The following is a 23,290-nucleotide window of genomic DNA, read 5'->3' as shown; positions in this document are numbered from 1 at the left end:
GGTTGACTTAAATTCATGAATAAGCTTAGTTTTAACGGCTAACTCTAGCATATCCATTTACAATTTGATAAACTACCATGGTAGTGTATGTTATTTTAATTAGTACATTGGGGTATCATCCAAAATATAATTTCAAGTTACTGTTTTAATACAGAGTTATTTTTATTTGATTTAATATTTTGAAGACAATTATAATTTTTTACATTAGATCATATTATATAAAAATAGACTTAACGATATTAAATTTTTTGTAATGTTTTTATATGACTCCCATTTTTTATTTTCAGACAAATGTTCTTTATGCAATCAATTCTTATTCTTCGTTATACTAAGTCAATGACGCTAGTATAAGATGTAAGGCGAAATTGTAGTTACATGGTTGTAAAACGAGAAATAATATTTTACAAACAACAGTTAGCCAAGATGTCCTGGAAACAAAACTTTTTATCACCACAACAGCAGTGTCTGTCTACTGGGAACCACGGTGGTTCCACTCCATTTAACTTTGTGTATTACTACTTCGTTGTTCTGGTAGCCTGTTACCCTCACCCTGAACATAAATGTATATAGCGTGTCATAAAAGAATTCTGGAAACAGTGTTAACAAAACCTACATCACCTCATTTCCTCTCCATAAAGCTAAACACTGGCCTATAGTTTGATAATCTTTCTGAATATAAATGTTTCACCGGGCAATTATTGGATGAAGTAGAAACGACTTTCAATGCAAGAAAATGATAGAAAAAGTGCTAGTGGTCATTTTGACCTCTTCTGTTTCACAAACACCCCGCAGCTATTGTGTTTATCACGTTCAACACTGGACAGCTCCAAAGAATTTTAATAGCACTCTGAAAACTCCGTCAGGCAATCTTTACATGAAACCAAAAAAACCCATGCCAGGTGAGTTTGTGCAAAAATACGTTTTGTGTTTATTCTTACTTCGGAATTGTATTTATAAGATACAGTAAATGTTAAAGCATGTTTATAAAAGGATTGACTTTTTTCATTGAGTGCAAACTATTAAACTTCATTTTTCTATTGAGTTTCATCACATATTTGTATATTACCTGTTATAATTGAAATGTTACGAAGGCTCACGTTGTACAGGTTTTTTTTAAGGAGAGGCAGGGAAAATTCAATTACGCACGCAGGTGGCCAGCCTGTAGTGTGGGACTCCCCTAAAAACGGGTTTACCCACTAAAAAACCTCCTCTACTCTTTAGTATTCTAACCTGGGATTGTTTATCACATTACTTCAGGCTAGGCCTACATTTGGCTTAAGCCCGTGGGGCTCGCTCCTTATCCAGCCGCTCGGTCAAGGGATCTGGCCCACTTCGTGGTCCAGATCGGGTTTCTTTTCCCCGAACGAACTGTGACAAACAATCCCAGTTCCCCTCATCCTCCATAATCTTTTTTCAGACCGTATCCACCGAAAAAACACCGAGTTTTCTTGTTGCCTCCAGGCGGGGCCTTTCCCAACGCCAGCTCAACGTTGCGTGCGGCGATGAGAGCCGCAACGTCATCGGCGTACCCAACTAAGACGGTTTCCTCTGGCATCTCGGATCTCAGGAGGCTGTCATAAGCGATATTCCAGAGATCTGAGCCGAGTATTGAACCCTGCGCGGCACAGGAGGTGACTTCCACCGTCCGCGCTCCGTCTCGAGTGTCGTATATCAGACGCCTAGAACGGAGGTAGTTCTCGATGAGCCGCAACAGATACGTTGGAATGCGGAAGGTGGCACGTTGTACAGGTAGTTAATACCCGTATCATGTTAATTTGAGCTTACAAGTGTAGAATACGCTGCACTAAGATATAGGTGAACTAGAGTTAAACTTAACATTCACATTATTATACAACCGCATGAATCAGCAAAGGTGTCCTAAGTGTAGACTCCAAAGGGAGAACGATTAAAGCTGTACAAAATTTAAACATAGTAAATCACCAAAACATATATATTTTAAGTATAGTAAGAAATATTATGAACAGTTTCTCTCAATGCATATATTAGCTGTTAGACGAGGCTATCTCAAATAACTTGTTTTGGGAAACTTTAAAACTTGTCTTTAAAAGTGTCATATAATATAAAAGCTAACTTTAATATGTACATTTAACTGCAAAATTTTTCATTTTTATACAGTATTACTGAAGTGAATTTTTATTATGTAATAAAAAAATTTATCGATTAATGCCATAAGTTCGTCTAGCGAATACGACATAAAAGTTAATTTGCAATATCATTCTATTTTATTAACTGATATAATCCAAACTGACGTTTTTAAATATTGAAAAGAAATATATTAGAATAATACATAAGAAATATTGTAATATTTTAGGCTTTATTTTTGAATTTTAAAATGTAAACAAGGTCTTCTGCTGCTTTTAGTAATGCACAACGCTGTGTTAACAAAACTTGAGTTACTTTTAGAACGGAATTCACTACAGATTTTTTCAGTATTTAAGAAGAAGTCAAATGGAAAAATCAAGTTTAACCGCAAGTTAAACCACATCATTACAAAACAAATATTTGAGGTTATTCAACAGACGAAACCACAAATGATGGTATGATAGAAAGTACTCGTGAACAAGGAGCTTAAAGCTCGTGTATCTTACTGGCAAAAAGGAATAACGGAATGAATGTGATGGAGGTTATAACGTGTGTTGGGATTGAAATTTTGCAAAGTGATAATATGTTCCAAAAATCATCACTTATTTGAGGGGTATATATTAACCTACTTAAAAGTAAATTTCTATAATGTAACTAAATTTAATTGGTAAATTTTATGAAAACTCAAAGATAACTGCTACTTTTAACATTAAAGTGAAAAAATTACAAATAAAATGCATTTGATGAACAGTTGATGTTTTTTTAGTATATTTCCACATCGATACAAGTTGTGGATGATGTGAGATATACTATACTATATACAATGCTATATACACTATATTATATAAAAATTTTATCCCGTGACTATATCTGTGCGTCAGCAACACGAACAAACGACTACCATAACCTATTAGAGGAGCTCGTAAATGTAATTTGATGGCATAAGGGCTCTCTAGGTCGCTTGGTCTCTAGGGCCCTGTATTACGCAACACGTGCAGTAAGTTAACTCTCACACTAATTCTCTCAGATTGAATTTCCTCATCACTAATTAGTTCAACTACTGATATAGAATAATAAGACAAAACGTTATCTTGCCTTCAATGTCAAAAACATATTACAAATTTTTACGAACTATTACTTTTGACAGTCAAACTACTTGTTTAAAATTGTTTGATGTTAGTTATAAAATGCAACATAATAATTCATTCTTACTGATGGTTATTTACTTTAATGCGAATACTCGTACATCTCGGTTCCTTAGGGACCCATTAATGAATCATTAATAAAATTTGTTTTATGTTTGACAGGCGGCAATAGTGGCATACGTATACAACGTAAGTAATAATAAAAACAAAATAATTCTTATATAAATACTAGCTTGAAAAATATTTAAATTGGGTTAAATTAGATGAAATATTCTCCGTCATGAAATATTTGAAGTGTTATTCTCATTGATGAATTAACCTTTCCTCACAGAAGTACTTGTAAATTATAACATAAGTATCTTGAGATGAAATATTATAAAGTATTTCAAAATAGTGAAGATTCTTAACATTAAAATAATTTTATATATAAAGCTTTTAGTTGAAAAAAGTTGCATTTTTCAGGCTCAACCAGTCAAATCATGTGGAAGAGGTACACCGTCGCGTTTAGGCAAACAATAGCCTTTAATATTTTAAAGGCTATAACCACTCAAACCGTCATCCTGAACAGTAAACCAGACCTATGGATCAACCTTAAACCCCAGTATTTAAATATTGTAGTAGTGATGTGCAATTATTAAACATCCATAAGGTTTCCAAAAGGCTTTTGCTGTATCGAGTGTAGGATCAACTGTAATTGAACCTTCTTGAGAGAGAAAAACCACTCTCCATTGACGGTCTTTTATGATATATATATATACATACTATGGATACATGTTTTTTGTCCCATAATTTCGTAACGTTTGGAGCCATGAGATCAAGTATTTATAACAGTTGCTTCAGAATAATAACAATATAATATTGCTGGCAATTACATATTCCGCTCCTCAAACTGTAATTGCCTTTTGGCCTACAATTTTTATAAGAATCATTTAAGCATATTTAGACAATTTTTTTATTTTCAACAAACGGAATTAAAAGCAGGTACAGTATATATATTACCTCTGCCCTCAATCTTATATTTTAAACTATTTTTTTTTCTTGATTTGGTCCTTTTAGTTTATTCACTATACAAAATTACTACTAAGTTTTACCTAATAAAGATTTGAAAAATAGGCAGTATGTAGCAATCTTTATGATTACATTTTTTATTACTCATTTTATATTGATTTCAAGATTCAATGGTTACTGGAGAAAAAATTATTAAAGTGATACAATTTACTGAAATTTAATCAATTAAAACTTTGACTAGCAATCCATGGACATTAAACTTTAACTAAAACATAAATAAAAAATAATGTTATTTTAAATTATTTGTATAACAATTCTTATTAAGTTTTTGAGTAGGCCTACCCTTAAGTACTAGTCCAAATATTAGGCTAAAATATAACAAAATAAAGCTTAAAAACCCGTATCTTTATTTCTAATTTTGGAGCTTACATGATATTATTTGAGCGTATGTATGTTGTATAAATATATCTCCAAACAGGCGATGCCTTGGAGGTTTTTCTTGGTTTTTCCTAAATGTGTTTTAACTCTTAATCTATCAGGAAATATGTTTGTGAGTGTGGATGGTATGGATGTGTATAGGTAGGCTAAAAACTGTAGCAGATAATGACATTAGTGAAAATTGTATGTAGCAAGTATCAGGTCATCCGAGACTCTCAATAGTGTTTACTTATGTTTAATATTATGTAGTAATATATTGTTAACTTTATTGTTGGTAATCCTGGTGTAAATGTGGTAAATTATTTTGGAGAAATAAAGTTTCTTTCTTTTTCTTTTATTACCTTAAATTACATTGATAGAAAATTAGATATGTTGGATAAAGTACGTAAGGAAATATTATTTTTACAAAGATACAATTTTAAAAATTATACACTACATACAAGTAGTTTCTGTATGTTATTATTCGTTATCTTTGTTACATTTAGAACTCATATTTACTACAATACGAGATGAAACTCAAGTCTATATCAAGAATAATTTTAGTTTCATATATTATTATTCATAGTTAATATTTATAAATGACTTAAATTAAAGTGGTAATCCAGATTTTTGCAGTTAAATAATCCCCAATATTTAAATTGATAAAAACTCAACCTTTTCGGATTTAGGTCCTATCCCAATTAAGTGGGCCTTAATGGTTAAATTTCTTTTGGAAGTTTATTATTATCAACAATATATATATATATATATATATATATATATATATATATATGAAAATCTTTGTTGAATATAAAAAATAGGAGAAATGTAAGATACGATGGGTTGTAAATGCTGACTATGTGAAATGTAGCAATATATTACACTGGGGTAGGCATGCTTTTAAAGCCGCACGGTAAGTTCCTTCTTGATTACGCTTAATGCTGATGCCATGGTGACTTAATCGCTTATATTATCTGATTATGGATAAGAAAGAACATAAGGACTCAGAATAGTTATGTTTAATATATTAAACTAATAAAACATATGTTGATAAATATCCTTTACAGATTGAATAAAGAAATTAAGTTGGAACATATTACTCATTTCACGATCGTACATTTCACAACAACGTTTTAAGAGTCCATAAATAGTATATAGTATTATAAACTGTTTGAAGTTGTGAAATATGAAGAGGCAGCAAAGTAAATAGATGCAGCCCTGAGGATTAACTTGTTCCCATTAACTGGGCAGTGCGTGTTTATCAGCTTCAAGGGGAAAATATTGTGTGAGGTGGTTTTCATGTAAATTTTATGTTTGCAAAATAACTGTATTCGTTTTTACATACCTTTTTAACTGTTAAATATTCACTCCTGCACTGTATTATAGTTTTAATGGAAGCTAAAAGAAGTAGCTAAACATTGAAAACAATTGTTTACGCAGTTCTTAATATTTACTATTTGTTTATCAAAACAAAAAATATACAGGTGAATATGATTATTTAAAAACTGAGTTTTTCCTGTATATATATATATATATATATATATATATATATATATATATATATATATAGATTTTCCTGTATTTGCAACGTTAACGTTATGTTATAAACACGTAAAAATACAAATATACTGAGATGAATCTTCGGAATTTAATCAAAATACATTTTAAACAAAAGGACGCAAAATATATAAGAAACTAAAACAGCCCTTAGTAACTACAAGTGTACGTTACGAGCATTTTGAAAGGATAAAACGAAAGGAAAGACGCTAGTTCAGATAACAGGAATGAAGTTACCAAACTAAACATTTAGTTAGGTGATGTATGCAGTTATTAGGATTCAAATTTAAGTGTACAAGAAGAATAAAATACTACAAGAAACAGGGAAATGTCCTAGGGAATGAATCATGGTAAATATGTTTAGGCTATGAACGTACATAAGATGCACATAACGTAGATAACAACAACAGATGTGGAATGACATTCACACTCTTCTCTCTAAATATTTTTATGTTATGCTTTCATATTCATTGCTGAAATTATTTAATGATAAATAACGGAATTTGGTAACAAGTAATAATGAATACTAATCAACATTCCCACTTTTCTCTAAATAGGTTTCTGTTATATACCTTCATTTATAGGGCAAAAATTATTTATGGATAAATGTAATAACATGTGTCAACTAACCTCATACGTAATAAGTAATAACTAAAGTAATACTACTACAATGTTCGTATAATACCTCGTATCTTTCCTAAAATGACAACAAATGCTGAAAACGTAAATTTTTAAACATCTAATTGCGATATACAATTAATTACTTATCTTACTGTTATTTATTTCATTCCAAAGAGCTGCCATTTCGTACTGGGTTGAGATAGAAAGCTCCACTGTTTCTGAAGTTTCCACTGTTTTTCTTCCTTTAGCAAAAACATATTATCAAATGAGGTCTTTACATTTAAATTTAGGGGAAATTGGGTAAGTTGTAACAGCGAGTATACGGTTATCTTATATTTCCTAGAAAGGTGTCCCGAAAATAGGACAGATCCATCTCTCGATCTTTATCCATCAAAAAATAAATAAAGATTACCCATAGTCTACTTTTAGCTCGGGACTGTATATATATATATATATATATATATATATATATATAAAAATGATTTGGACATTTACACTAATAATATGTCATTCGTTAGTGAAATTAAACAATAAAAAAAGCAAATAATAGCATAAGAAATAACAAACAATAAATGTTGAAAAAAGGAAATCAAACAATTACTGAATAGTGAATTAGTCAACAGAAACAAATTGAAACTGAGAAATTAGATACTCACAATAGTGACCTTCTATTTTTATCTCATCTACTAGTCATAGAAAATTGGTGAGCATAGTTATATAACTCATGAGGTCGTACATATAATTTATTCCAGCCTACATAATCAAGAAATTCATGGGTTAACAACTTCCTCACTCCAGAAATGGCTAGACTCTATACTGGCCTTTGAGAATCCCAAGAGACAACGTGAGGAGTTTGATTCGATTACAGTCCAAGATTTTACACCTGTGGAAGCAGATCAGATTTTTAAAAATCATATTTTTATGTAATTTTTAAATAAACACCCAGCATGGCCTAAGAGATAAATATTTCTAACGGTGCTTTTAAATGCTCACATAACATAAATTATGTAGGATGAATTGAAATGTATTATTAAACAGGTTAAGTAAACCGATGAAACAATTTTTCACTTCTACTGTCAAATACCGCATTAAATCAGTATTTACTTTAAGCTATGTATGCGCATATAACGCTAAATTACAAATAAATGTATTTTTCCAAAGTTTATTTTCCTCACTGGTGAGTACTGACGTTTAATAATGAAACTACACTTAATCTATGTAAAATAACTCATTTTGAAGCTATAGTAACAAAATTAACATGTCTAGAAGCAGTATTAATAATGTAAACTTCTGGTTAAAATGCTAAGCCAATAAACAAAGGAGATACGAAGTTCTAGTGGTTAGTAAAGTTTCTAGAGTCAATTAACATAAATGAGCAAAGTAGCATGGCGTTGTTACGTGGATGAATATTACCTTAGCTAAGTTAATTACGCTTGTTCAGTACACCACTCTAGAAATAAACGAGGAACCCAAGCTATCATTTAATTAAATGGTTTTTAAATACACAGCTGATTAGTTAAATATTTCTAATCAATTATCAATGTTGATCTGCTTTTTACACACTTTTAATAAATATGTATATGCTTATGCACAAAACTGACAGTCTTAGTTGTATAAAAGAAAATAGAGTCTATTTATTATTTTAAATTATCCTTGTTATATATTTACTGTAAAAATATTTGAATATTTAGTTATAGTATTAGTACAAGTAAGTGTTTATATGATTAAAATATTTTACGATATTTCAATTTGCAGTTGGCTCTTTGCTGTACTTTATGTATAGGATGTTTCGAAACCCTCTTGTACAGATTTTAGGACATTGACCAAGAGGGGTCATAAAACTATCAGTGTAAATACTAGTGTAAACAAATTATTTGTTTTTAAATTAACTTGTTAAATGTTACTTAAAAAAATTTTGTCTTACTGTTACCGTATTCTAAAGCAGGAGTAAAATTACAGGATCAAATTTGCAATAAAATAGGTATGTGCTTTCCAGTTTTATTATTTTAAGTAATTTAATTTTTTCGTGCAACAAAAGTTAAAGGACTGTCCGTAAGTTATCTCTCCACCTCTGTGCTTCCGATTTCGTGACATTCTTTCCGATTTCGATACTCCGTAGTATCGTTTTATTCAGTCCGAATTATTTACAGGTGATTCCAATAAACGGCCTTGTTGTTATTTCAAAACTCATTTAGAACTGTAAGATCTGAGACGACCGAACAAACTTGGTATAGTAAATTGAGAATACAGGCATTGTTAGTGCGTGTTCAACATATACTTTTCACCGCTTGAGCACCGAACCATTCGGCGTGAGATACGTAAGCGCAACCAATTGTTCTCAAACATAAGTGAAATATGGTGCAACACTCCAGTAAACCGAATTCAATATACTCTCTACAGTAACGTTTAATTCGTGGTATTAATTTTACAGGATTGTTTTAAGAAATCAACAAAAAGGTTATTAAAATAACCTAAGAATCAGCCTACTGGCTCTTAATCTCGAAGCCAACAATGTCGAGTCACTAACCGAAAAAATTGACAGTATGCAGTCTTCAAAACGATAACATCGAACCACCCGTAACCACCGAACCGTTGTAATGTTAACGACCTTACAATAAACCTGCGACCTCTGGATTGCAACTAAAAATACCACGAAACGTTCTAGTCATGTACTTTCATGTCTCTACTGACACCATCAAATCATTAAGATGGTCAAGTGAAAAATGCCAGAAATTAATTTGCAATAGGAAAACTTTTGTTGTGTTAAAAAGAAGAATCCGATCTTGTTTTTAACTTTATTCTGTTTTTCTCATAGGCTACTGAACTGTGATGATCTTATCAAACAGAACAAGGGAGAGAGTCGGTACAGTACAATATTAGTAGTAATAATGATAAAAAGTGCTACGTTCACATTGAGGATTCGAACATGCGCTAACTCTAACTCTAACTCAAAGTCCAACACACTAGACCACTCGTCCCACTATGCAATTCCACTATTGCCTAATTTAGTTTTACATCAAAACAACAAAAAGTCAATTTACTTGGTTTATAACTACTATGGAACATTGTAAGCAGAAAATTAGCATAATGTAATTTACATAAACTTTCCATCGTTTAAAAACTTATTAAGAGGTTATAATTTTAGTTGTAACTTATAAACTGTTATTAAAACCTAGGTATACTTGAACTGGTCTTCTCACTAAATAAACAAAGGATAGTTCTCTATCATTTATTTGAGCGCCGAGTCTCTGTTATTTTTAACATTAACTCTAGTACGTACTTAACAGTAACAGTAAACTCGATATAACAGGTGAAAGGAGGATTAGGTGAAGTAAAAGACAAACAAGTGTGTTGATAAAGCGGTGTTGTGTTGTCTGCCTTCTGTGAACAATGGAGCTTACCATCGCCTCTAAGCACCTTAACGAATGTTTCAAGAGTTAGTGGGTTTAGGGAGGAGAACGATTTACATCCTTTGTATTGCTGCAATATTTAAATATTAAATACAGAATATTGTCACTAAACTCAAAAACAGTAAAGTTGCATATTCAAACGAGTGCGCAAATATTTTAGTCCAGCAGGCAAAAACCAACTTGCACTTTAAAGAGCACAACTTCATTTTTCTTGAAAGGGATAATTGAGATAGAATTCGATTACCAATCACACTATTTTTGATGGAGGAAGAAATAGGTGTATAAAAATAGGTAAAAAATATTAAACTATAATTTATTGTGAGATCGTATATTTTCTAACTTCTTACGCTTAAACCCAAAAGTTAGACACATAAATAATAGTTATTTAATCGTGAGACCCTTTATATAGTCCTCTATTTCGACCTCCTCCAAAACTATTGTCACTGACGATCAGTTTCATTCTTAGAACCATTTCTTTATCAAGAGAAACCAGGTTGTGTAGTTATGCAATTGCAAATTGACTCCACCCTATTCGATGCTACGGTTCGCGTTTTAATTATAAAGTTGTTTTAAAGTTCTGCAAGGTCTTAAAACTTTATGCAACTTTAATCTTCGATGAACTTCTATCTTGTGTCTGTAATATTTAACTGAGGTAGATTTCAGTTGTGAAATTTTAAATCGGCGATTCTATTTAAGGGGAAATACTAAAATATTGTGAAATACACATCACCTATAACATATATCATACAAAACAATATTTATTATTTCTCATATATAATAAGATATCAAAACTTAATTGTTGTTAATATTTCAAGGGTAGATGTTGTACGTGAGATCTGAAATTCAACGTGGTGTCCTGGTCCGTAATAGGAGCAAGGACATTGATTGCAGATATAAAGAAAGAAATACCATAATTGCATGCAATAATTTTGTACAAGTACATAATCCTAAAACGAAAAATTCTATACATTAAAATCAAATATAATAATTTTGGACGAGTAATTAAATAGTATATTTTGTTGCAAGTGCAAACATTTATCTTTCTGTTTAAGATAAGTTAAGCTTAAATCCTTACAAACCAAAATATTATGCTACGACAATACTATAACTAATACGAGTCTAAAGCGTTATCAGTCAGGTAGGAAATTAAGCTTACATCACATACAGCGCGTTCTGTGATATATGGACCAAATATATCACTGCGTGGGTGGGGTTTGACTAATTGTCTACACATGTTATATAGCGCATGATACCTCCAACCACTCCTCGACAAGCAATTTACACCGTCAGCAGGTAATTATAATTATTGCAGGGTATTCAATATACAACTAAGCTTAATTACAATTAGTGTATAATTAGTTGGTGTAGTGCTTGGTAGAAAACGTGATGTAGAATATATAAATAGAATAACATTTGCGCTAAATGACGTTAACAATCAGACTCTATAACGTAATGTTTCTGCATGGCTGCAATGATAGTGCATTTAATTATTAATTAATTGAAGTTAATTATAACTGTGCAAAGTTAAAAAAAGAGTACGGTCAATGGGCCATAACGTTTGTATAGAGTCCCACACCTTCACCTTTTTTTTGCCACGTTCAGTTATAGAATCTACTTGATAGGGCCTTAATGATGTCGTTGCCTGTTAATCTGTCTGTTTGTTCAGACCCTTTAAAATTTTAACAGTATATAGCCTCTTGATCCAAGAAATAACGCTTTTGATTTTGAAATCAAAAAGCCAAAAGACATTCTGTCCGTGTGTCTGACTGTGGGTGTTTGGTAATTTGTGACAGAAAATTCCTGGTATTGAAACTGGAAACACAAATTTTTTTGTTTCATGATGGCTTTTGACTTTTTGAGACGCTATGTGAAAAAGAAATCTAATAGGATACTTCATTATAATTTAAAATTATTAAAAGTGTATAGTATAACATACTGTTACTAGAACCTCGGAAACTAGAGCGCTAAACACTATGCTATACCTAATGAGTCATTGTACCTTAACAAATTTCCCTTCAAACTGGTTGAATTCTATGATTTGCTAGTACCACCCTTCTGGTGATCGAGTTTTGTACTAAAATATTGTGAAATACACAGCACCTATAACATATATTATACAAAACAATATTTATTATTTCTCATATATAATTTGGTATCAAATTTTAATTGTTGTTTAATAATTCAAGGATAAATGTTTCAGTTTTATCTGAAATATTAGTATCTACTACATCAATGACACGGAATCCTGCTTGATTAGTTTTCCTTAAACTGGCTAAGTCGCCACTTCACTTCCCGATTTCTTCACTCGGAGTCAATAGCATTTACGCTTGGATATCGCAATGGCCAGCACTCACTCAGCATTGGTTGGGATATTTATGGAGCTCCATTTATAAGAAAGGGAATTGTGAAGCTGCGGATAAATAAATAAAAATGCCTTTTTATTGGAGCGTTTCTCAGTTACATTACTGTTTTACATAGGATAACACAGGATAAAAGGATAACAATTAATAGTATGCTTTTAAAAATTCTCTCAATGAAGTCAGAGATTCAGGCCACTGGATAAATTGTTTAAAGTTGTGAATAAATAATAATGTCATAATAGCACGGTGATAACGAAGTTCAAATTAGGTCATCAGTACCAATATTATAATTTTAGGTCTGAAAAAACATTTTTATCGTTTATTAAGATTGACTTTCAAGTTAATCGACCAATTAATTTATTTTCTGTTAACTAATATTATATTTTTTTAAATCAAACGAAATAATGACATTTGTTTCATGGGTAAATATAGAAATACGTTTTATAAATTCAGATTAATATTCATATATAAATCATATTATTTTATGATTTTTTTTATGAATGGGTGAATTAATTATTGGTCATGTAAACAGTAGATCGTGCTATACGTCTCATACGGTATTAATCATCCTTGTATATCCCTCGCTCTCTGTATACAGAAGCAGTAATGCATGAGGGTGTACTTCAAGCACAGTGACATACAATAATTTCATGTTCATTACTTTAGCCATACAGTCGTGTATAAAATGTTTTTCACATATAGATTTTCATGTTTCCTTAAACCATTGAAAAATGTATTTGAAATTTAAGTTACAGTTACTTTCTGTTTATAAGTAATAGTACTACAGTAAATTATATTACACTTAAGGAAACAATCAAAGATGAATAAAAAGACAAATAAATGATGATTTAGGAAGAATTATTGGGAAGGTCCAAATGTGAAAGGAACTGGAAAAATTTACTTTTCAACAAGTGGAAAACTTCATATCCACCTTGAATATTACAGATTTCTCTGCCTACTCATGAGATTGTCTTGAATATTTACTGATATAAAAGAATCGCATCTTTCCTTAACGAAGCAAAGGTCAGACAAGAACCTTGGATATTGTCAGCTTCCATGATATAATATCCTTGGACACCAGTTCCGGACAACCCACCGAGTACATCCAAGCTCTTTGGATTTCTCCTGGTATGCTTTCTGAATACACCGGAAAAGTAAGTTTTCCAGTATATGAAGTAAGTACTCTTCGAAATATAAATAATACAATTTTATATTTATTACTTTTCTATCCATGTTCATTTTTTATATACAAAATACGCTATCATTCACAACTTTCATAGTGTGATAAAAAACAACAATATATATGTTAACCCTATGAAAGTATTCTTTTCTCATCACGTGATTTTACAGTTTTGCGAACCTTTTTCGAGATTGTTAAGAACAATAACACAACTTTCAGTTATTAAAATTGTGATTAGATAATATTTATTCAATCCGCAGTTAAATGTAAATATTTGTAATATGAAATTTCTAATATTGCCAGTTTTATATTGATTTTGGTAAAACGACCGATCAGAATGTGTTACTAAGTGGTTGTACTAGAACTAATGGAACCTATTAATTTGACCTTAATGCCATATTTTAGATCTTTTTTGTTAAAAATAGTAGTTATAATAAGGCTACGTGATGAGGATTAAACATGATCTAGTAACCTAATTTATTATTTTTCAGCAATTACAACCTTAATATATATATATTAAGGTTATTTAATACTTAACATTAAATTCATTAATACTATTAAACTTAAAGAATATATAAATAAATTCAAATTTCCTTACAATATATACTACAGTGTTTAGAAGGCGGAATAAATGATTTACTATAACAATTCAAAATAACAACCGAGGATTATATTTTTCTTAAACATACTAATCTGTTTATTCTTAGGAACTAAAATGTGTACGGGGTTTGAAAGAAATTTTATAAGAAGAGCTTGAGTTAAGATATCCACGTTTGTGCTGAAAGGCTGTTTCAAGATGATTGCCCCTACAAAAGCCCCACAACGGCTGTGAATCCGTTGGGATGTGGCTGACTGCACTAATCTAAAAGCACAGCTGCAAATTTGTTTCATCCTTTATTAGAGTATATCACGAGTTGGTTTGTCCTCACTTTCTTTTCATTAAATGTACTTTATAAAACTAATAGGGACATTTACTCCGTTATAAAGTATGTACATATTATTACAGATTATTTTTATTTACAACACTACTTCAATTGTTACACGTTTTACTCAAATTTTACTAGGAAATATGGATACATGAAAGAATAATTAACAAGGATTAAAAATTAGATACAATTTTAGTTTCAGTCAATAGTTTTGTCAACACGAGAAAACTCAACGTGTTATCGTGTTATTCAGAAATAATTCAGGTATTTTAATGGTATTAATTTTGTATTATAACCTTGATGATTAAATATAGCATTGTATTTTACCAGTCTCAATAGTTGCGTATTATTAATGAAATCGGAGCACTAAAAATAACGAAAAATAAATTAAACTTTATTCTTCAATTACAACAGAACCCTAAAGAATATACTAGGGTTTAAAGTCCTAAAGCGTCACTAAGGCCACCGTGAAAATAAAGAAGGATGAACATAAAATAGCTTCACTTCATACTTGTAATAGTCTTTGCTGTTGTATGGTAAATAAAATTGAGTTGTTTTATGTTGACTAGTTTGTTAGATCTCTTTGAGAAATATACAGTTTTAGAGAGCTCTTTTTATACAACTATCATAAACTTGTATAAACATTATAAAGTGTGATGAGTTCTCAGAAAATACTGAAATCTAATGTTTAAGAGTCAAATTAAATTTCCTTACTGGTAGACATAATGTAGTTTCTTTTGTTTATTATTATTTGTTTCTAATGACGCAAAGGTGGTATGCTATAAGAGTGCAAAATTTGATATTGATATTGATATACCAATATATCAATTTAAGTACAAATCTATTGAAAGGATTTACAAATTTCAATGTTGAGAAAGTGAACAAAAATAGCATTTAAATAACATATAATTATGTTACTGTATTGGAAAAACTATTAAAATGGGTAGTGGATTAGGATATTTTTATAATTACTTCTTCTTTATTTCCCAAACAACTTATTACATAAAATATGATTGATTTCTTTGTCAAAGAAGGGTAGGCTACCGGATTACTCTTTCTATGTCAATAGTTTCTAACAAGGTGATGATAGATTAGAATTCACTAGCGTAAAGACAATTCAATTTACTCATGTAGACGTTTTGTAACAAATGATCATTTCTTATCACCATTTACTCTTATTAATGGACGATTATTTTAGGTATTTGGAATCTATCACTATAAATTGTTTTAGTCCTCAAACTCGTAAATTTATGAAAAAGGTAATATTTTTGAAAATAAAATATTTATCATGCGCTGAGCATTTTTACAGGACAGTGATACACGGCCCTCGAATTAATTAAACTGGGCAAAGATCTAGGTATATATGATTACTTTCTCGTATTAGTACTTTTCCTAAACAAATGTAATAGCTCATTTAAGTGGAACGTGGTCTTTGAACAGTTAAATACATATACTTTCTATAGTACACATTGGCTTTTAGTGTTAAAATCTACACACTCATTACTATATATCGTTAATTATATGTATACGTACACAGTACATGCACTACCTATAAAAATAATTCGGACTCAAAATAAAGCAAAACATAATTTGAGTTATAGAAGTAATTAATATCAGCAGATACAAGATTGAAAATTTGCAAGGAGAAAAAATTCAATTAAATAAGAATAACATTCAGCGTTTTAAAATCCGCTATGTAAAATTATATTTAAAATACTAATTTAAGTAATAATACACTTCATATTATAATCTTTATAACTTTAATACTTGGTATTCAAAAAATTCCGTTATTCATTCATAGTAATATTTAGTTATTTAGATGTTTATAGAAATACGAAAGCAAAACAAAATCAATACGTAAAGAATATTTTAAAGTACCTTTCTACACTCTGCACAGTTTAGTTATGCCAACACTAAAAAAGAACAAAATAATAGAGGAAGATAAGTTAGAAGACTCACACATATGACATCTGCGGCCCACCAGGTGTTATTGTGCAGGCGATTTGTTACTGAACAACTCTTGGTAACTACCAACTTTACTGATATATGCTTGTTTCTTTTCTCTCACACCGCAAAATCTATTCTCCGTCCCATAAAAAATACCAGCTAGTTTTGTGGTATTGAGCCCTAACAGAAATTATTCCCAGTTATAATATAAGTCTTTGCATATACGTAAACGAACATAGGCATGATGAACTCGAATCCCACTTCCACGAAAAAAGAACAAGGACATGATTATTGATTACATTAAAAATGTTTAGATAGGTTTACTCATCTAAAATTAAACTTGTAATATGCATTTTATGAAGGGTTTCAAAGGTTATCGCAAAAACCACCCGATCTTCACAAATTGTATTGCAGATACAAAAGAGTACTGTTAGATACACATACAATTGTTATTATTTTAGTTCAGAAAAGCTGTTATTCCATTTATAACTGCGATCAGTGCTATCGTGACACGAGTTGGTATTACTGTAAAAAAGGTTGGTACTCAATATTTGTATGGTTTTATCCTTTACATTTTTCATTGCACTTATATATTTGTTTTCTTAAATTTTTAAGTCGTAAATAATCAAAATTAAGTGATTATCCACCATAAAGTCAGTCTGATACCGGTGAGAGCTGTTTTTATAAGAAAAAAGTAGACGCCTGTAAAGCACGTGTAGCACACAACCGGTTCAAACTTGGTACCAAATATATTTCAAAACTCTGTAATACCACCTTTAGAACATCAGACATCCTTAAAAACTACAGAGAAACCTGGTATTAAGACGATACTTTACAGGTATCTTAGAAAAGTAGTTTTATCTATTCAAAAGAATAATACTAATACAACAATGACTTCGTCAACATAATTCCGCGTAAAATAAATGAAAAAACTAGTCATTCCCTTAAAATTCCCTTAAGTTTTATATGTCAAATGGAATTAGTAGATTGTGAGTAAAAATAAATAAAATACAATTTTTATAAAAAAAAATAGCTAAGAGTTTGTTTGTGCAATACATTTAGTTTAATATCACAGTGAAATTATAGTTTTGTTTGTATTTAGTGGTATGTATTTTCTAATTATATTTTAAATTAGTCACATGGAGCAAAAATGGAATAAATAACACATTTAGCAAAGTCTTCCAGGATAACTTATTTCAGTGCCACCGTAATGAATGTGCCCTGAAACACTGCAGTACGAGGATAAATCTCGGTAAAGTTAGAGTTGGTGGATTTATATTACAGAATTTCCTAATATTCTTTTAAATAAAAACATTGTATTAATGCATATTATATGACACAAATATAAATTAGATTTATATCTATAAGAAAGTGGGATTCTGTACATCTTTGTCTTTTAGGGTCATGAGTTTAACCGCACTTTTAACATAGGGTACTCAAAATTGCAGGGCATTATTTTTTGGTATGTTTCGTTAAATGAATATAAAAATATAAAATTCCTCTAACACTATGGTCTACATTGCTTCGATTACTATATGTCTGTGTATGATTTTAATAAAAAAATCTACATTACATATGAATGTACCATTTATAATAATCGAGGTAGATGGGTTAAGGTGAATACACCATTTAATATTATATTTTGTACATGGTTATTTATAGTATTTTTACTGCTTTTTATGCGCTAATGTTTTTGGTTAATTTTTCATAGAGCTTTGATTGCCTACTATTGTAAATTTTGTTACAAATTTTATTGTTATTAATTTATTTTTATTATTGTGTACGGTTGCTTACTCTAGTTAATAAGTTACACATTTTAATGTAAAATAGCCTCTTTGCCTATCCTTTTTTGATCAAGTAGTGATTATTATAAGATTAATTATTGCTAGTTATCTTATTAATCTTGAGCTAAACAAACATTTGTAATTGAATTTAATTGTTACAATAGAATTTCTTTAGGTAAAGAACAAAGAGAAAAGAGTTTCAATATTTTCACAAAAAATAGTCACTATTAAAAGTTAGCAGTTTTTTTATATTTTCGATCTGCAGCCAATTTTAAAAAGTACTTCTTCAGTTTCTTGATGTTAATACTCAGTGAATCAGGAGGTAAGTGACCACACAACTTTTACAAAGGAAAATAATTTTTAAGCTGTATAATAAGAAATATTACTTACTTAAGGAAATAAAAGTATGAAAACCACAACTAAATTGGATATAAATAATTGGCCGCTGATTGTGTGCTGCTTGTAATCAAAGCTCCGTAGTAAGCACTCGTTGATTACACTAATAATCTGCCATGTTCAATGTTGACAGCCATTATCATTAATTGAATGTCTGTACAAAACTGAAATAGCTTTACTTTTGAAACTAAACTGTCAAGAAACTAATTCTGTGTGTTAAGACAATTGTTTAAGTTGAACAAAAATGTTTATTTTAAAAAACGTCATAACGAAATTGATGTGGACACATTTTTAACGTGTAAAATTATAAGCTTGTTTTAAACCACGGAATATGAAGAAGCAGCAAAGTAAACAGATACAGCCCCGAGGATTAACTTGTCCCCGTTAACTGGGCAGTGCGTGTTTATCAGCGTTAAAAAGGGACACGATTTTGAAGTGTGTTTTTGTTTAAAGGTGTGTGTAAAAAATAATGAACTTAGTTTTTAATACCATCAAAAGTTTAATAAGGCAAGAATATGCCTTTTAAACAAAAATGTGGAAAGGTAAATTATATAAAAATGTTAAATAATTATAAAATGACGACATCCTATTTAAATGAACATGATTACTACTTATTTTGCATAAATTGAAATTGATTATATTATTAACACCTCAAGTAAATTATTATGTTTATAAAACATCCAGTACGAAGCAGAAACTACACATTGTGATTGCAATACAGATACGTTTAATACGTTTGTTGATAATGATTGACGTACTAACAGTATGCAAAACCATTTCCATTATCATTTCATCTGTACGATTCATGTATTCTACAGCATATAAAGTGTACAACAGATATTGAAATCAAGGACGAATTGCATTAGACAAACCTGTGGAAAGCAGGAGAGTAAATTTGAAAAGATAATTTAATTTTTTATTAATTAGATACTACCGTTTGGGCTGATAAAAGGTTTACATAGCGGTGATGACTCTCCTAGAATATTTTTAGAAACATTTAGCATGAACAGAACATATTATATCTTAATGGATAACATAAGATTATGTAATAGATATTAACAATATTATTATATCCATATATCACGAAAAGTTAGGTTGTATGATTGTAGAGTACAATAGGTCCTCGCTTCTTAGAACATAATATTATAACATAGAACAACTATTGTTATTGCAAAAGTTATTGTAATAAAGTATGCATATATCAATTTATATAGCGTATAGTTAGGATCTATTATTAAGAATGGTAAAAATTTGAAATGAATATTGTCGAAAATTGCTATAATAAATTTCATATAATAATTATTCCAAATTCCCTACAGTATACCGTAGTTGTCATAGCACAAACAGAAACAGTAAGGACAGCAGGGTAGAGAACACAGTGGAGCAGAGTAACCAGGCCTCTCGTCCCTAGAGTGACTCATCACGTGGCCGTAATATTTGTTTAGGCCTTGACAGATTTCGGTCCATGCGCCCTTTCCATTACTAATATTGTAGTCTCACAATGCAATATGATGGAACGCTATTAATTTGAGACCATAAATTATTTTAATCAGTGTTTTAGTTAAGCAAGTTGTAAAGGACATGCATCCAACGTATCCGTTGCTTTCTTGATGTATGTGCCTTATCTATACATTCGTGTCTGTTTTCAAATGTTAAACTTAAACTGATAAAACACTGTGCCCATAATTTAAAATTCCTATTAAAATACTATTACAATAATGGTGAACAATGTGTAAATGTTGCAATGGATGGCAGTTTGAGATATGGTTCACAGTTCACGTGTTTGTTATAAACCGTTGTAATGACAACGCCACATCTGAATGTTGGCCAGCAAATGTCACTCATTTCTCGTTTTGGTGTTGTTTTATTGTAATATTGATCGTCTGAATATTGTTCACATTAACAACTACGTATAATTCTCGCTGCTAAAATATTGCATGAAAAGAAAAACAGTATTCTTTGGTGAACTATTAGCAAATTTTAAATGTATAACTGTTTTTTATTTAAATTAGATCAAATGAACAACGTATATAATGTAATATTAGTTATTTTTGTATTAAGAGTTTTTGAAAACAAAAACTTCTTAATACAGGACTATTGTTATTCCCTTAGTATTTTTAATTATTATTTTAATAATATGTCACAAATTACACAAAATAGTTTAATATTTTAACCCAAATATTAAAGGAAACGTATAACCGTATTTTTACTAGAACCGAAAAGTTTAATATATATTTTAAACTCTTTAAAGTTATGTGAAAAATCTTTTATTTAATTAAGTTTACCTGAAATTAACTTTTGCAGTTTTGAGAATGATACTTTTGTCATGTAAGCTTACAGAAAGAAACCAATGGAACTTCTTGATTGTAACCAACTAATGATATCTGTCACTTTAACATTATATGCAACTGGCGATATAAGTATATCGAAACTGTATAGTAGATTCGATATACTATACAGTATAGCATCAATATTAAGGGAATGTACATGGTCTACGCAGTAAACTAAATCATCAAAGGATGAATCTGTCTAAACAACCTAATAATGAAATGTAGATGCTACGGACATTCTCACTTTCTATAGTTACAGTATGACATTTTTTGTTAACCTTTTATTGATTTTTACTGAGTACATAATAATAACAGTTGAAATATAACATGTAAATTTATATTAGGTTTACGGAAAAAGTTTTTAGTGACAGAAGACAAGTGATAAGCTTATTGATGATTTTCTTTGCTATTTTGCGTATACTAGGAAGTAAAAATAACGAGTAATTTACACATAAATATACGACGTATACTCCTAGTCATATAAATAGCCTATGATCATATAAAAACTGTTAATCGATTCTGCTATCTACGAAACTTATCCAAAAGCACCGAAACCTACTAAAAATTGTATCTTCACGTGGAACACGACTAATATCTATAATCTGAGTTCGGGTGCTCAGTTAGTACTTTACATTAAATGAAAATAGATTGTGGGTTTATACAAAGATTGATGGTAGAAGTACTTTATTGTACTTTCCATAGTTATGCTAGTCGATGTGTAGGTATCTATAATATTTTAAAACTATCTCAGAGTTCCCGATTTTTTTAAATATTTAGTAGATTTCAAAGAAATTTATTTTTTACTGGGACAGATAAGGATTAAATCCAACTAACCTGAGGACCAATGCCCATAATGGGTACTTCCAACCCATCATCAGCAATCAGGCCGGAAGTTCGCAAATAAGTTTTGATCACTGGCTATTGATCATGTATTGTTCATGTGATAATCATTATGATTGTTTTTCAAACTAGGTAAATTTTCCATAACTATTTACAGAGTTCACTCAGTACAAAATGCTTAGTAATTCATTACTAAATTTTGAATTTATAATATAAACGCGAAAGCATAAACTTGCCTATTGGTATCGAGTTTACTACTAAATTTCATATCTTCATATATAATGTTACATAATCAGCGGTTAGATTGTCAAGTACAGTCAGACACATTTCAGACAACAGACGGCTTGTATGTGGGTGATGACGAGCACCTGTCACCTGTCCAATATTATCTCTAGCTTGTCATTATAACGCACCACCATCTTGTCTGACACATATCATCAACTATGTGTAGCTTTTAATTACAAGATCTCAAATATATTAGCAAAATGTCTAAAAATATCGTTATTCTTGCTCTGTTGGAATAAAACATCAGATACATTTTCTGTCAACCGTGGTTTAATAAGATATTTATTAAAGAATATGCACCTATATAATATATTATCAGGCGATGAATTTTATGAATTAATCTTAACGGATGCTAATACATTATTTTATATATTAATTTAAATTATTAGTTTCACCTACCACTGAAACAAAACGACAGCGATTAATTTAAATACAGAACCCTAATTTATAATGGTAACAAGAACAAAATTTACAGAACAAGAGTCAGACTTAGAACTTGATTAGTTATATAACACTGGGAAAGTTTATTGGCTGCTGTCCGTGGTACATTTGTGTCAATTATGATTTGCTTCCGGCGATTGGGAACTTTGAAGCTTATGGATTAACTCCAACAGCGTTGCCAAAGTTTGTTTTAAAATCAGGTCACAAAATTACTTATTTGTAAGTACCTCTGACATTTATTTCCAATATTTCATGATATTTTATTAAATAACACCAACAATATTGTTAACAATTGATTGTAAGGTAGCGTGGAGAAGTCTTAAGGGGAGTCGGGTGTCCCTATCCTTACAGTGTTAAATTGACCGTCTTCGATGTACCTTTTTTAAATAAGTACAAATACCATAATTCTAATTTTTGTTTTAAATGAAAGCCTACTCCTTTTCCTATAATTTACATGGATGGTTTACTGTTTAAGTTAATATTAGTATTTTTATGATTTTTTAATCGACTTATTAATCTTATGTAAAATAGTTTTTTATT

This window comes from Homalodisca vitripennis, chromosome 5, assembly GCF_021130785.1.
Source record: "Homalodisca vitripennis isolate AUS2020 chromosome 5, UT_GWSS_2.1, whole genome shotgun sequence".
Lineage (NCBI taxonomy): Eukaryota > Metazoa > Arthropoda > Insecta > Hemiptera > Cicadellidae > Homalodisca > Homalodisca vitripennis.
This window is presented reverse-complemented; position numbering follows the sequence as displayed.